Source organism: Ailuropoda melanoleuca, chromosome 17 (assembly GCF_002007445.2).
Source record: "Ailuropoda melanoleuca isolate Jingjing chromosome 17, ASM200744v2, whole genome shotgun sequence".
Lineage (NCBI taxonomy): Eukaryota > Metazoa > Chordata > Mammalia > Carnivora > Ursidae > Ailuropoda > Ailuropoda melanoleuca.
The window spans coordinates 39902159-39919512 of record NC_048234.1 but is presented as its reverse complement, the minus strand read 5'-3'; the positions used below and the strand labels follow the sequence as shown (position 1 = coordinate 39919512).

At 43.0% G+C, this 17354-nt stretch overlaps 1 long non-coding RNA gene across 1 annotated transcript in view; it reads left to right on the top strand.

Moving 5' to 3' along the window:
* Positions 1-12861, top strand: part of LOC117796982 — a 33822-nt gene extending 20961 nt beyond the window's left edge. The window contains exon 3 of the long non-coding RNA XR_004621787.1: positions 12075-12861. This is a non-coding gene — a long non-coding RNA (uncharacterized LOC117796982). The remainder of the gene's footprint in view (positions 1-12074) is intronic.
* Positions 12862-17354: the final 4493 nt, after the last annotated feature.

The following is a 17354-nucleotide window of genomic DNA, read 5'->3' as shown; positions in this document are numbered from 1 at the left end:
GGGATGCAGGACTTTCAGTGCTAAAACTGAGGAAGTTCCAAGCAAACTAGGACAGTTGGACTTCTTACTAGCTGCTCAGAAAAAGTTAAGTAGGGCTATACTACTGTACTTACTCTAAGCTTTAAGTAATATGGGGATTGTTTTCTGTCAATTATGAAGAAATATCTGGTTGTGATGGAAAATTTTCCAGCTTATAATTCAAGAAGCAAAGTTATTCTTATTAACCCCAGTGACATTTAGATCTCCATTACTGGAAAGAGGTGTGTTTGAGTTCTGTATATTTAGAAGACCATTCAAGGGGCACCATTAAGTGTTGATGAATACACTTTGAAACCATTAACAATCCAAATGGAGCATTTGGCTGCCAAAAGTTCTGTGCATTTGTAGTTGGGTCCTTTGTTCTCTGCATCAAAAAAGGCTGTTAAGAAACCACTTGTTTCACAGGTTGAAGTGTTAATTTACGCAAACACAATGATTGAAGCAGCAAGCTTCGAGGAGGTTATATCTGAAATTTGTTAGGCCAGGAAAATGAGTAGGATGCTAAAACCCCGTTATGATTGTCTCCCAAATACGTGCCTCTTTGAGCTGGTGCTTGGTAATGTAGTTGACTTTGGAAAGGAATACACCCCTTCGGCAGTGACCTAGGGTAACAGAGTGGTTATCTGTGTGCATTGGATTTCCACTTCAAGAGCTAGACTCAGTCAAAAGCATGGAAAACTTGGTGGAGGTTTAGGCCACATCTTGGTGTTGTAACGGAAAGGGTGTAGCCGACAGAAGGTGGGGAGCAGGAAGGGGGAGAAAAGGAGACAAGCCCCAATTAAGCAACATCCTCATTTTACGAAAGGGGGAGTTACTGGAAGAAAAACTAGACATTCAAGTATACTATTTATTATATTATAAGATTTATTTATTATTTATAATTAAGCAATCACCCATAGAAAATCTAATAATTATCATCTAACTCTCAAGCACTAAACGAGTAGAAGGAAGAGATGGGAGAGACAAAAGTCAACTAAAACATCATCTTTCTTACCAGAGTTAGTAAATAGTCTCGTGTAAAGTCAAGAAATTGAGAAATAAGCATAAAATACAGAGTTGTGATGGAAAACCTCCAGAAAAACTAAACACAGAAATCTTATTTTATTTCTTCAGTAACTGGAACGGGGGGTGGGGTGCTGTGGGGAAAACTGATTTCATCAGGAACTGGTCTGTGTTACTCCCTCTGGTGAGCACAGACTGATAAAAAGCCAAGAAAAAGATGGTGTTATTGTGGGGTCCTCCTGTTCTTTTTAGGCAAAAGTGAGCAGTATCCTCAGTATTATTTGTTTGGTGAGCTTTCAGAAAATTAGAGTTGTTTACATTTGTTTTGTGCCTCAAAGGCCTTAGAAACTACTTGGCAAAGTTCAAACTACTTAGCAAAGAGATATTTTAGAACAGGGAATGAGGGGGAGAAAGAGAAGGAAAGAAACAGGTCCAAGGTAACTTCCTTGGTGCCATCAGTAGCAGAAATAGCTGCCACCAGCTTTAAATGTCAAGAACCCTAGAACTGACCCAAATGCTTGATACACATGGGGAAAAAACTTCCTATCGCATCTCCCCATCCCGGCCCTGTGGCTTCCTGTCGTTCTCATTCTCTGCCTCTCTATACCGAGGGCCCTGTTTATTCAGCACGAAGCTATTTGCAGTTTTTAATTTCTCTTCACTTTTCATCTGTATCAGATTTTTCCAGTCACGAGGTATTATCGTCAAAGGGTCATTTATCAGCTGCTGCATTTAAGAAGGGTGTGCCATCTGCATGGGGGAGATGATTTTTTTTTTTTTTTAAACCTGGAGTCTTTGGTCTCAGCATCAAATCAACGTTCTCATTCTGAGTTAAGTTCACTGCCAGAGAGGATAAGAATAAATCCCTCTCTGTCCAGCTGTTGGATGAGTACAAAGGAGCATGGGCTGGGAGTGGAGGACTTCTGCTTTGCTCTTCATTTTTATTTTTGACTTGAACTTGCATTTTCTTTCCCAATCAAGAACTGTGATGGTTCTGCCTGCTCCTGTGAATTAAAAGCCTTCCATGCATAAAAGAGTCCCTCTTAGGGTTAGAGAATCATGCCAAGCTCAAATGCACTCGATAAGGGACATGTCTCCAATCACTGTCAAATTGCCTTCTTTTGAATTTGCTGTCTTTCCTTCTCATTCAAGGATTTCCTCCCAGCACTGCCTAGTTTCACACCATCCTGGGACTGCATTCATTTGCAAAGGTTGGGGGAGTGTGAGCCTCTAATGTAGGAAGTCAGGTGGGGGACACCTGTCTCTCGTTCCCACCCCCGGAAACTTTGAGCAATACAGACACTAAGCCCTCACAATTGTTGCTGTGGCATTGAACTGTGGTGGCAACGACAGTTGTGACTTCATTGAAGAAGGCAGAACAGCTGGCAAAGCCTGGTGGGTGTGCTCCTAATTTGTGCACAGATAGCTTTGTAGTTCCACAGTGGGTTCCGGCTGCAGTGACTGAAGCCAGACAAAAAAATGCCCTTCTATTGAAAATGTGGCTTCCTTCTCCCCATTGAAGTCAGTGTCAAAATTTGCTTTTGTCAGGGCCAAAGGGCTGAGCCCAGTAGTTTAAAAAAAGGAACACACACACAAAAAGGCAGCGTTCAAGGCCGACCACACTTTTCTCATGAATTCTGAGTGCCTACTGCCTTCTCTTGGCTGGTCAGTATACAGAACAAAATTGACAATCACGGATGTGATGTCTGGAAAATGCTGGCTTCTCTAGAAAGATAGTTCCTTTATTTCCAAATAAAAAAATTAAGAATTCTTTCTATTTGAGAAATCACCCTTGGGTCTATATGGAACAAGATGATGCCTTTCTAAGACTTTCTGAAATGAAAGCGGCAAGGTGTGCACACATGGGGCAGGGTGGAAGTGGGGGAGATGGCCGACTAGGTAGTTAGCTCATACCTCTTCAATGTTATAACGTGATAGAATGGTCTTGCCAATCACACGAGCCTACTTTTATCATGTTATTCCTTCTAGTGAACGTCCACCCAGTGGCCATTCTCTGTTCCTAACAGTACTTGCATATTCCTTCAAGAAATCTCTTCTTCCTCATTCTGAGCTCTGTGGTTTAAAAGTGATTGACTGCCCCTCCTGGTGTGGGCGGTTTACTTAAACCCATCAGCTTTTTTCATTTACCTACTCACTTCCTCCACTGGTTCCCAGGTAAGCCAGTAACCCAGTAACCCAGTCGTATCCATCAAAACACAAGAAGACATCAAGACTGCTGAGAAAGAAAAGCTTCCTCTTTCTTCTGAGGATGCCACCAGAAAAGATGTTCACTCTTCCTCTGGAAGGTGTGGGAGGAGATCTGGGGTCTAGGATTGCTACAGCCATTTTGCTACCATTTGTGGAGAGCCTGGAGAGCCCCATTGGCAAATGGGGAGAATGGACTGGGAAGGAGAGACAATTTGGCATCTGAGGATGGAGGTGACATAGAGAAGAACCAGCCCCCTGATGTCCTCATCGGGACTGCTAGATCAAGCCTCACTGGAAGCCAGTATCACCTGTAGATATTTCCATTATGTAAGCCAAGAAACTCACTATATTGTTTGGGCCAGGTCAAGTTGGCTTCTCTGTTGCTTATAATGAAATAGTCCCAAGTAATGTAAGTCCCTTATTAAGAAACTTCTGTATTTCCCCCATTGTCTATAAAAACAAGTTTAAGTTCCTTAGCTTTACATATGAGATAGTCCATAAGTGGAACATAGCCAACCTTTTATTCTAGTCAGATGACTCTTCACGGTTCCCACTTATTTGTCCCTTTTCTCTGCTTACCCACCCTTAAAGGTCATTGCCCTTACATTTTACATCTTCCCTGATCTTCCTAAGCTATACTTAACTCTTTTGACCTCATTTTCTCTCACATTCTTTTAGTTATTAATTTAAGCTGCTGTGTTTCTCTGCCCTTTTCATAGGCTGTCTTATGTTGTCAATTGTTTTAATGTGCGTTTAGCTTATCTTTTTGAGAGCAGGCATAATACTTTTCTGATCAATGGCTATCTCCTAGCACCTAGGACCATGCCTTAAACATAGTAAGCATTAGTAATGTGTTCTGGATAGTTAGTTGGTCATAGTCCCATGCTTTGATCAACATCAGCACAAATGGTTATGTCTGGGTGAAGTTAAGGACTCAAATATTACTTAGACATGTGAAAAGAATAAAGCCAGAGGAGTCTGACTAAATAAGTTTCACTTCAGAGTGAAATAGGTACTCCAATTTAAGAAAACCATTTATATGAAACGTGCTTGGTTAGTGGACTATAACGTAACTCTTAACTCTTCAAATCACAGAGTTCATGCAAACAAATGAGGCAAACTGATTTGACTAATATATCTCTATTATGAAAGCGCACTGGAGCTTGCTCAATTATAACCAGGTATCAAGTGGCCGTGTAATATAGGCCTATAACTCAAGAGCTGCCTGTGGTCAACATATCTGACAAGAAGGCGCGTGACTGGGCAGTCCCGATCTCCTGTTCTGTGTAAAGCCTTTGAGCGATGACTGGTCATTCAAGAGGCCTCCAGACCAGAAAGCCTGCAGAGTGGCTCTGTGATGCTGTTCCCTTCATCATTTCCTGCATGGCTTCCCACCTATATTCCTTCTGGCTTCATGGAGTCTGTTTACAAAGAGAAGTAAATGCCCGTATTCTGCTTGGCCTCCATGTTGGTTTTATTATAGCTCTGTAAAGCTTTATAACATTCTGTGGCATATTTCCCTGGCATTCCTGCATGACCTGTAGTACAGTGGAAACAGGCTGTCCCTAGCATTTCATAGTCTGAACATGTAATGACATCATTCTGTAAGATGAAAGGAAAGCTATAAGAAAAATCCAATTTGGCTTGCTCTAGCCACAGTTGCCTTAATTAGCCTCCATTTCTAATGTAATGAAAAGAATAAAACAAAAGATGGCTGGCCAGGAAAATTATGAGCTTTCAGGTTTGCTTCGTTACTATAATTTTTCTGCCGGTAGAAAACGTTGTTAAGCCACAGACTGGCTCTCTATCTTGAGAACACAGACTAGAAGGAGAAAGAAAGGTACACATAAATTTTTAAAAAGGCATTAAGGTATGCTGTGTGGTACCATCCCCATCTTGGCATCTCCTTTTTTTCTAGAAAGCAGGAGCACTTTCTCTCTGCGTTGCTTCCTCCTTCTCCGTGCTGTGAGCCTTATAATTTTGTGAAACATAAGTAGGTAATATTAAGCTGGGTTGGATCCACCTTTCACTATAAAGCTGCATTGTCTGTGTTGGCATCCCTGTGGAGTAATCCTTAGGCAAAGAAGCATTTGGAACATCAAATAGAATAAGGCACATTTTCTCCTAAGTGTGGGTTTTATTCTTCTAAGTAAATAGATGCTTCAAAAGCAGCCAAGTCCCCATTTGGTGTATCTGAGTAGGAGTCTGATATTTGCACTGAGAAATACTGAATTCCTAGAACACCAGGAGGTGATTCAAGAATTTTCTTACGAATCAGTTAGACTTTAAATCAATTATTTGCATATTCATGAGCAGATATATTTCTCTAGTACACCCTAAGCATGAAGGAAAAGAACATCAGCTATCAACTCTCCCTTTTCTATGGGCATGTCTTGTGATACACAAGGATCTTAGGTGATATGGTTTCAAAAAAAAAAAAAAAGGCAGATTAGATAGAGGGTCCTTGGGGCAACTAATTGCCCAGTCCTTTAATATCTGTGGAATTAGAATAGTTACAGCCTCGCTAAGGTCTCTGATATGTTGTGACCTGTGGATTTGAATCATATGCTGTAAGTCAGCAAGTTTCTGGCTGATTGGTGGGCATACCCAGTCACCAGCATCCACTCCCAAAGCATCTTTGTTGCTCTTTTTCTCATGTAGGATATGCAATAACTCTGATGATTTGTTACATGTGTTCGTCTAGAAAAAATGGCAACCTCTCACCCCTTACATTCCCCTTTCCCCATAAAGACCATGAATACTGCCAATAGATATGAAGAAAAGGTAAAAAGATGTAACAGAGGGGTGATATTTATGATCAGTCCCTTGAATATCCAAGTTACTGTAGTCGTGGGGCTTGGGCAAACCACTTCACCTGTCTGAGTTTTATTCTTTCCTTCCTTCCCTCATTCCTTTCTACATCCCCTCATTTATTCAACAAGTATTTGTAGACAATCTTCTATGTGTCAGACGCTGGTCTAGGCACCAGGCATATAATGGTGAACGAAACAAAGTCACTGCCCTCATGGAGCTTATATTTTGATGGGGGGAGAGCAGAAGACAGAGAGATAATAAGTCCTAATACCTGACTACTTTTAGTCATTTCAGTGGGACAAATGAACAACTTTATTCTGATTCTACAGACAAGATTTATATTTAATCGAATGTTAATAGGGAGTCTACCTTTTAATTAGCCTTTATGAAAAATTCTGAAGGGCTTATTCTGATGCTTTTCCTAGGGCAGTGTTCAAAATGACCTGGAGGCAGAAGAGGAAAAGAGGCAGAGCCCCCACTTACCAACCGCATTACTTACAGAATTCATTTAGCCTCATAAACTCCTCAGGGTGGCAATAACACTTCCCTAATTACCTCTTTGGTTAATCTAAGAACCAAACTAGGGTGAGCTCTGGGACAGAGCACTGAAATACCAAGGCTCATATTGAGAATGTTGATTGGTACGGTGATGTCAGTGACAAGAAGAAGGGATGGGGAGTTCGTTTTCAGCTTCTAAGGGCGTCCAGATTCAACTTAATATGGCACCATTGACAGTTTCAGAAAATGTGTTGAACACCATAAGCCTAAACCCCCAGACTGTTGACAGACACTGTTCCCTGTGGGCTCATTCATTTCCTTGAGGGGCACATCACCTCCAGCAACGGGCATTACCAGACCAACTGACCATTTGATAAAACCCCACCTCACCTGCATCTCTGCAGGAATTCTTACTCAATTTGGGCTCTGAGTGTTACATTTGCCTTGCATTCTTCAGCACCAATATTAATATTTAAAAATATATGAATGATTGTCATTAGTGGAAATTGAACAGATTATTGGTGAAATAGAAGTGTGGATAGAATATATCTTCCTAGATTCTTAATTTGTTTTGGATCAAAGACAAGAAAAGACCGTATTAGCAAAAGAAAAATTGGCCTAAATGTGAGGAACAGTTGGCTTTAAAAATATATATATATCATTAAGTATTCACAGAATGGCAAGAAGCCAGGAAAGCACTCAGTGGAGTTTTCCATTCTGCTCCCCACGTCTTGTTTGCAGAATGTGTATTTTTTGTCTTAAAGTGCCATGTTCCCAAGTTGAGAGAGTAGTCTGTCTTTCTTATTTCTATGTAAGTAAAACAGTTAATTATGAAACAACCAAATTTTGATTGGAGGGTCAAATAAGCAGATGAATGAATATTAAGCTAACAGAGCCTTTTCCCCTCTAAGACCTTGTCCTTGTTAGAGATGACAGTCTGGTCTGAACCCAAAGCAGCTGAAAGCTAATTGACTTTGTAATTCCCCAAGCATGGGAGTGAGGCTGGTAAAGAGACCAAGATCAGAAGTCATGTGGGGAATGAAATGATTTTTTTGTTGCTTCTGCTGTAAATGTGAGGGGGAAAAAATTCCTTTCAACCCCAAAAAGATGTATGTCATGACACAGCCATAAAAAGGGACAAACTGTGGCACCTGGGTGGCTCAGTTGGTTGGGCATCTGCCTTCTGTTCGGGTCATGATTCCAGGGTTCTGGGACTGGGCCCTGCTTTGGGCTCCCTGCTTAGTAGGGAATCTGCTTCTCCCTCTCATTCTCCCTCTGTGCTCTCTCTCTCAAATAAATCAATAAAATGTTTAAAAAATTAAAAAGGGATAAACTGCTGAAGCAATAATATGACTGAATCTCAAAAGAAGGCACAAAAGAGCGTATATGGTATGATTACAGGAAGTTCAAGAATATGCAAAAGCAATCTGTGGGATCAGAACAGTGGTTGCCTCTGGGAGGGGGTGTTGACTAGAAAGGGACATGGGGGAACTTTCTGGGGTGGTGGGAACATCTTGTACTTTGATCTGGGTGGTAGCAAAGTATAGACACACATGGGAAGTCCTTGAGCTGTACCTTAAGACTTGTCCCCTTTGCTGCATACAAGGAATATCTCGTTTACTTTTCCAAAAGGGCATCACCTTTAGGAGCCATGTGAGGACACTCTTATCTGTAACAGTAACAATGATTGATAGATTTTTAATATTTGACAGTCTACAAAAACTTTCATATGCATTATTTCTTGATTCTTAATAATTTTTAAAGGATTTTATTTATCCATTTGAGAGAGAGAGCATGAGCAGGGCAAGGAGCAGAGGGAAAGGGACAAGCAGACTCCCCACTCAGTGGGGAGTCTAGCGTGGGGCTCGACCCCAGGACCTTGAGACCATGACCCAAGCTGAAGACAGTTGCCACCCAGGTGCCCCATTAGCTCTTGATTCTTGCAAGCGCCTTTGAGGTTAGATGAGGAAGGGGAGGGGAAGGATGTCCTTCCTATCCCCATTCCAATAGCCCAGGGACACCAGAGTGCCTCAGTAGCCATGTTTCTCAATGGAGACACTGATGGCATTTGGTTAGGACATGTCTTCATCGGGTGGGTCTGTTCCAGGAATTGCAGAACCCGTGCCCTCTCTGGCAAATGCCCTTCCCTAAGGGCCAATGGGCTCACCAGAAACAACTTGGCACATTTTCAGAGGCCCTAGGAACACACTGTAGCCCTTGGCTGAGAACCCTTGGGCTTATTGCATTCCTAGATAATGGGACTTGAGTGTGAGGAACTGGAACCCTGACGGTGAGAGACATGTTGGTTTGGACACTCATGCAAACGGATGGGGTGTTGGGCAGGGGCCTCTGGCCGGAGCCACTCTCTGCATTGGCTTGAGGTCCACCACACAGGTCCCTTCGTGTTATTCATGGTCCAGCATCACTAGGCCATCAGTGTGGTGTTGGGAGTGGGGCTTGAGCTCACAGTCTGTTCCCTGGGAGTCCAATGCTCTGAGCATGTTCCTTTCTTACCGCTCCACTAGGATCAAGTGTCCGGAGCTCCCTCTGGCTCTGGAACACAGGAGGTAAGCCAGGATCCCTCACTCTGCCGCCACCCTCTCAGCAGCAGGCCCTCCACACATAGAATCTCTGGGGGCCCTCCTGCACTAGAGGAGGCTGCCGAAGGTCACGTGAGACAGGTACGGCTTGAGACCAGCTCTCCTTGCCTCCAGTCTTGCTCTCCGTCTGCTGCACCCTGGGTTGGCAGACCACGGCTCGTGGTCCAAATCTGGCCCACCGTCTGCCAGCTCAAGGATGTTTTTAAAAATATTTCAAAGGTTCCCTTTAAATTGGTTATATAAGCATCAATACATAATATCCTAATTCTTAGCCCACAAAGTCTAAAATATTTACTGATGGTCCCTTTGTAGAAAGATTTGGCCGACCCCTGCATTGACTTCATGCTTTATTCCAGCTTATATTCAGTAGAACTCTGACAGAGTCTATGAACAAAAGCTCCCCTGTTGGGAGTACTTGTAACTTCTTTTAAAAGCTGCAAGAACAGGACATGGGACAGGAAAGAGATCAACTCTATTAAGATATCAACCAAGCCTATTAAGGAAAAAGGAGAGTTAAATGGTGGTGCAGAGACAATCAAGCACGTATACTGCCCTATCATTTTATTTTTATTTTTAAAAATTTTAATTCCAGTAAACGTACAGTGTCATATGAGTTTCAGGTGTATAATGTAGTGATACAACACTTCCATACATCACCAGCTGCTTCTCTTGACAAGTGCCCTCCTTCAGCCCCAGCACTGCTTTAACCCATCCCCCCCCCTCCAGTAACCTGCCCCATCATTTTAAATCAAATAGCTATATTTGATTGTCTTCTCACCTATGTCCCTCTTCCCCATGACAGCTTGAGGACCAGCTCCCACACTGAGCTGGTTGACATTAAGAAGATCACTCAAGAAATAGCAGAACACTGATGTAAAAGTTCAACAATCTGCTTAATTGTTTTTTTTTTCCTTGGGGTTTTTAGGGCCAGAGACCATTTGTCCGTCAACAGGCGTGAGCATACAGAGATAGAGAACAGAATAGTCCCCTCTCCTGAGGAACTTAGTGACAAGCAAACAGACATTTACCCAGCAGTTGAGACAGAAGGCAGGGGAGAGGCATGTGACCTTGCTGGGATAGAGAAGGTGGAGCCTTCCAATAGTCTAGGCCTTGAAGGATGAGTCCACCTGCCCGGTGAGCAGAGATCGGGGGAAGGACATTCTAGGCAGAGAAGAGTATGAACATCAATTGTGTATATATATTTTTTACTTTGCGTCTAAAAAAATGCAGCATACAAAGGCATGGAAGCAAGACAGAACCTGGGGTGTTAGAAAGCAGTGAGGAATTTGGCATATCGGGTAGCAAAGGTGAACGTCAGGGCAAGAGACGCCCCTGGAGACAGCCAGGGGCAAGGCCCTTGTAGGCTGCTGTCTTAGGTTGGGTTCCCCCAGCAGCCCACCCTGAGACAAGGTGAGGTAGATGAGAGATAGTGTAACTCTTTGCTACTTCTCCCCTCGAGACAAGTGGAGTCTTATTCCCAATGCTTTAAATCTAGACTGAATTTAGTGACCGGCTTGACCAATAGAATGTGGTAGAAATGCCAGTAAAAAAATTTTTTTTATTTCAGTATAGTTGGCACACAATGTTACATTAGTTTCAGGCATACAACATAGTGATTTCACAAGTTGTTACGTTGTGCTCTGCTCACAAGTGCAGCTACCAGCTGTCACCATACGAGGCTGTTACAATACCATTGACCATATTCCCTATGCTGTGCCTTTCATCCCTGTGACTTGTTCATTTTACAACTCGAAGCCTGTATCTCCTACTTCCCTTTACCCATTTTGCCCATCTCCCCAACTCGCTCCCCTCGGGCCACCATCAGTTTGTTCTCTGTATTTATAGGTCTGATTCTGCTTTTCGTGTGTTTGTTTATTCACCTGTGACCTTCCAGGACTTCTGAGACTAAGTCACAGGAAGCCTGGCAGCTTCTGCCTGAGTCACATGGGACATCCTCTCTTTGGGAGCCCTGAGCTGCCAGCCCTATCCCTCCCCGTGAGAGAGACCATCTTGAGGCCCTTGAACAACAGTCCCAGCTGAGTCCAACCTTCTAGCCATCCCTGAAACCCCTCCAAAGTCCCAGACACAGGAACGAAGCTGTCTCAGGTACTCTGGGCTTGGCCAGTTGTTAGGTGAATCCCAGTGAGTAACTTTAGTCAACGGCATATGGGACAGAAGACTTTACTGAGCTCTTTCCCAAATCCCGGATCTAAAATGGCTGTTGTTTTTGTCACTAAGCTTTGAGGCAGTAGTTACCCATAGCAATAGATAGCTGCATCCATTTCCTAGGGCTGCCGTAACCAAGTCCCACAGACTAGGGGCCTTGAAACAATAGAAATTTACTGAAACCTATGTACTGGCATGCTCTCTTTGCCGGCTCGATGGGAGAATCTGTTCCATGCTTTGCCCTTAGCTCGTGGTGTTGCTGACAATCCTTGGAGCTCCTTGCCTTGTAGGAGTATCCCTCTGATCTCTGCCCTTGTCATCATATGGCCTTCTCCTCTCGTCTTAAAAGAACACATGTCATATTGGATGGATTAGGGTCCACCCTAATCAAGTGGGATCTCATCTTAACTTAATTACATCCATCAAGAAATAAGGTCACATACACAGGTACCTGGGGGTTAGGAATTCACCATATCATTTGGGAAGCAATTCAATTTACAAAAATAACAAAAAGACAGAAATTTGAATACAGGTAGTTTATTGGGGGAGGGGGTGAGTCTAGGAAGCATTGGTGGTGGAGGAATGGGGAAGCAAGCCTGGGAAAGGAAGGAAGCAAAAATAATGTGCGTTATGGAGCAGATTGCTTCTGTGAGCGACTGAGGTCAATCCCATTGGGAAAATCTGGGAGATGCTATGGAAAATACCTTGAAGTTGTTATTCTCTCTCTCTTCTCCCACTTCTCCACAGGGGCCAGGAAGATGGAGAATTTATCCTTCAATTCCCATTTATCGCTGACTGAGGGCTAATTTCCTGGTGCTTATGGCCCATCGCTCACAACGAAGAAATCCCTCAAGTGAAGAGCCACAGGGGCTTCCAGGAGCAGGCTCTGGGCGTATGCGGGAACAGCCAGTGCTAGTGGATATGAGTGCGGGCGCTGCACTCATCTTCGCTGCAGCCATGCTGAGGAGGCAGAACTTTGTTCTAAGTGTGTGGGGGCTGGATGGGGTTGATTGAGCTATTGAATGCAGCAGAGCAGTGCGTTCGTATTGGAATTAGATATTGCTCTGATGGGAACTGAAGGGGGATGGACTCTTCAGTTAGGAAGCTGTGTCTGTAATCCAGGGGAGAACTCATGAATGCACAAACAAGTGCGATGGTAGGTCAGATGGAGAGGAAGGGATGGATTCAAGATATATTTAGGAGGTAGAACCGACAGGAAATACAAAAGGAAGGATAAATTTGAGGAATTTCTGCAACCCTAAAAGAACTCTTAACATTGAGCTAAACTAAAAGTGAAATCTTCTCTTTCATAAAGACAGAATGCCGATGTGATCACAAGCTGCCTCAGGGCCTTTGCACGGGCTCTTTGCAGCACAGGCTCTTTCTCTGCTTGCAACATCTCCCCCCTTCCCCAGTCTCATGACCCATTCCCCAGCATGTTGTGGGTCTATGCTAAATAGCCCCTTCTCAAAGAGGCCTTCCATGACTGCTTAGTATAAAATTGCAAGCTACCTTCCCCCCCATCCTTTCTCCATATTGCCCTATCCCGCTTTATCTTTCTCTCCTTCTCATACTTGGATATATATTAATTTTAATTGTGCATTTGTTTATTGTCTTTCCCACCCCCTGGCTCTAGAGAACAATGGCAGGGTTTTTGTCTGTGGCAGCTTTCTCTCAGCATCTAGAGCAGGACCTGGCACCTGATGGACGTCAATACTTGTTGAATGAATGAACAATTGAAAAAAATGGTTAAATGCAAATTAATTATACCTATTTCTGTCTTCTAAGGGGGAGGAGTGACGGTAACACAGTTTAGCCTCCAGGAGAAGATAAAATTTCTTTATCACTCCCTTTCCCCTGTAGGGGGTGGGGGGTGGCGAAGAAGAAAGGGAGATACTTGGTGATAGCAGCTTGCTTGGACCAAGTGCAGGGAGCACAGTTAACTATGCAGGAGGTGGCCTGTTAGGGAGTGTAGCAAGAGGCAAGGGGGAGTGTAGGCAATGTTGGTTTTCAGTGGGAAATAGATCAAAGAGCAGGGAGGGAAACTTCACTCAATGACTCAGTTTTATGGCTTTTGGAGTTTCTGTAAACCCACTCTGCTTCCTTACAAACTTGAGCGAAGTCTGCTATAAGCACAGGCTTTGTGTGATGTTTTGGGGGGACACTGAGGAAAGGACCCGAATTCCACATCTGCGTTGCCACATTTTAGCGCAGGGACAGCAAGTAGCGAACCTGAGGTGATCCTGAAATGGGACTCAGAGAAAGCAGAAGTTTGAAGCCAGGGATCACCTTGAGACTACAGAGCCCTGAGAATTTGTGGGAAATTTGGGGAATGCTTTGGAGTGAACACTCTCGCCCCAGTCCCTTGGGCCGCCACAATACACTGCATGCCTATGGCACTCTATAATTCCCAAAACGTTTTCAGACACTATGTCATTTTGATCTTCACCGTGTACAACGGAGAGGTTGGGTAGTTTGGCCAAGATCACGTGTGTCAGAGCTGCAGCTCCGCTGTGGGTCTTCAGACTGGAAGTCAAATGCACGACGGCATTACTCCTGGCGGTTGCAGATTCAATATTTGAGCTTTGAGCTGTTTCAAATGGTGCAGTAACTTGACACTTACGCCTGGGCACAGCCTCCAGTCCTCTGTTCTGGGAGGCTGGTCTGCAAGAGGGAGCCGCCAAGCTAGTGAGTGAGCCTGGCCACTTGTCCAGCAACCGCAGCTCAGCTCATTTCCATTGTTCCATCCTGTGGTACATGCTGGAAGATCCTGTTCCTGAGTTGGAAGATCCTGAAATCTATCTATGGCAAAGGGCAAAGGGCCAAACTTTCCTCTTGCAACATGTTTTCAGGAGGGGAAATTAAGGGATGCTTAAAAAAAAATGATTTCAATTTCTCATGCTGTATTTGGGTCTTTCATGGTTAAAAGCATGAATGGAGCATAAGTCTGGGCTTGGAAAGTGTGGGAAGATATATTTCCACAATCTTTTCTCCATTTAAGCTGTTGCTATGACATCTTACCCAAAGTACCCTGACTCTTTTCCCAAGAGATTGCTCTTCTGGGAAAAAATGCAATGATACTCAAGTTAGAAATGGAGTGTGCCACAAATTACACTCAATTCTGCTTCTTTGGGTTGAGGAAGGATGGCGTTTGTAGCTATAGTTATAATTGGAGCAAAAGTATTTTATATGGACCCTAATTAAAATGAGGGGAAAATGCCACTTAAAATTTTCTTTAACATATATGCTTATGAATCAGGCCTGTGGAATGGGAAATAAACACTTCTATTTTTTAATTCAAGAAATAACCCACAAATAGAACTCAGGGTGGCAATGGCATGAAACTTAATTATTTACCCAGATCTATTACAACTATTTTCTCCGTCTTTCTGTGGATGGGTATAACCCCAAAGGTAAATTTGTGGAAAATTAACACTGAATCTATTTCTGTTTAGTGAAACTAAGTAAATGGTATTTAGGGTTATTTCTTGGCTTTCTTCCTTATACTTTTATGTATTGCTCGATTTTTAAAATTATGAGTATGTATTTCGTTTCAAACAGCAAAGCTATTACAATTAAATTGTTACTGTTTTTTTCAGGGTCCAGTTGGGAAAACAGAACCACCTTGAGTTATAAAAGGCAGGATCTGATATAGGAAGTAGACCTTAGAAAATAGCAGGAGGTGTTGAGAAATGAAGGATTAAAAGGAGGATTGAGGGATCACCGGAATCAGCATCATCAGTCCCAGAGGCCGAGCACATCCAGTCCCCCAGGTGGGACCACCAAGAAGCAGCTGGCGGAGAAACTGTTGTCTTTGGGGCTCCACAACTGGGCATCTGGTGATGGGCTTGGGGATTGCTGTTGGTCAGCAGGGCCAGAAATCAGGAAGAAGAGTGAGATACGGAGTACAGGAGACGGAACAACCTGGAACCTTTTAGCACCTGTAAGAAGTCTGTCACTGCGTCTAACTGCCATGACTTTCCAAAATTTATGGCTGTTGTTTCACTTCCTCATGCAAATTCCTCTTTTGGGCAACTCTAACCTAGAACCACATAGGGTGGAGATTCTAGCAAACAGATTTCCTCTTAAACAAGGTGGCGCCTCACATCACAGGTATCATGGGACATCGTATATATTTGATTCTCATCAAGATCCTTAATTAAGTGAGGTTGGTCATTAGAATCCCCATATAACCAGTTTACCCCATTCTTTTTTTTTTTTTTTGAGAGAGAGAGAGAATGCATCAAGAAGGGGGAAAAGAAGAGGGAGAGGGAGAATCTTAAGCAGACTCCATGCCCAGCGCCAAGCCTGACTCAGGGCTCCATCTCAAGACCCCGAGATCATGACCTAAGCCGAAATCAAGAGTCAGTTGCTTAACCAACTGAGCCACCCAGGCACCCCCAGTTTGCGCCATTCTTTATAAATTTAAACCTCTGGCACAGCCACCTGTGTGCCTCTATCGTGTCTTGTTACAACGTGTTACAATGGAAAAAAGCCAGTTATTAGAGAGTGGCTGTTTCTACTGTGGAAATAGTATTTTCTACCCATTGTGTATAAATGAGGACATCTAAGCTGACATACTCACATTTTTACTGGTCTTAATGCTGTAGCGTCAAAGTCTCATGAACGTCAAAACAGTTTCTGGTCTGTTTATATAACATCTACCAAACAGTATCAGATCACATAAATTTCATTTTGAGACATCCAATGTGAGCAACCAGAAATGTGTCTAACACTGCTTTATTTATTTTTTTTGAAGATTTTATTTATTTATTTGTGATAGAGAGAGAGTGTGCCCGCAGAAGCATGGGGGAGGGGCAAAGTGAGAGGGGAAGAAGACTCCCCCCTGAGCAGGCAGCCCGAGGCAGGGCTGGATCCCAGGACCTGAGACTATGACATGAGCTTAAAGCAGATGCCCAACAGACTGAGCCACCCAGGCGCCCCACTGCTTTATTTTTATCCCAGTGTTTAGCACAGTGGTTACCCAACTGTCTGATAAAATAATACAAAGATGTTCATCTTTCAGTATCATTTTTTTGTTCCACATTTATTAAGCTTCTACTTGGTGCTGTGCAAGTGTGTGCATTTCAGATTAAACAACCCACAATAAGGGAAAACTATCAACAATGATGTCAGACCACTAAAGAAGAGAAAACCCCAAAGATTCAACTTGGTCATGTGTAGAAGTCATTCCCATCACAGTTACTTGAGAAATCACCCTCCAAACTATCACCATTCAGAGATATGATCAAGAGTGTCGTTATTATGTACTAGATTAATTTTGATCGCGTTCTGCTTAGTTCCCCCCTTACACTTTACTTTATGCTTTATCTACTCTAGCTTGAAGATTACTTGCTTAGGATTTTTAAAAATTTCAGGGCATTCTGAGTGTTGCCACAAAGAGGGACTGGCCTTTGTTGATCACTCTGTGAAAAGAGTCTTATTATTTTATAATCACATAATGAGTTCTTGGAATGTTCTCTTTAAAAGGCTAGTTGCAGCGTTGCAACAGAATAATGTTATTAAAATTTGATAACCTGAAAACAGCCATTTGTGGTTTGTTCAGTACTCAGGGCTCCTTCAACATCGTACTTACAGTTCTCCATAAGTGCATTATTTATGACTACGAAGGAAGAGCAAAGAACTGTAAGTTATTAAAGAAATGTCGACCAGTACAATACAAACTGGCTTTTCAGGGCTTTTCCTAACCTTAACCTTTTTTCAGGAGCCTCATAATATAGTGGAAAGAGAATGGTCTTTGGGACCAAACAGATTTGGGTTCAAAATCTTTTTCTCCATCATTTTCTACCCAAATGACTGATGACAGGGTATTTTTCCCTTCTGAGGCTCATTTTCCTTATCTATAAAGAGGGAATGATAACTTTCAATTTGAATCAAATGATATTGCTGCACTCAACCTTTTTTGACTTGTAAGGACGACAATCTCATGTGGTACAGCCTTGCATATACTTCATAGGTTGGGAGGGAATGAAATGTTCCCGAAGATGAAGCACTTGGCTTGCCACC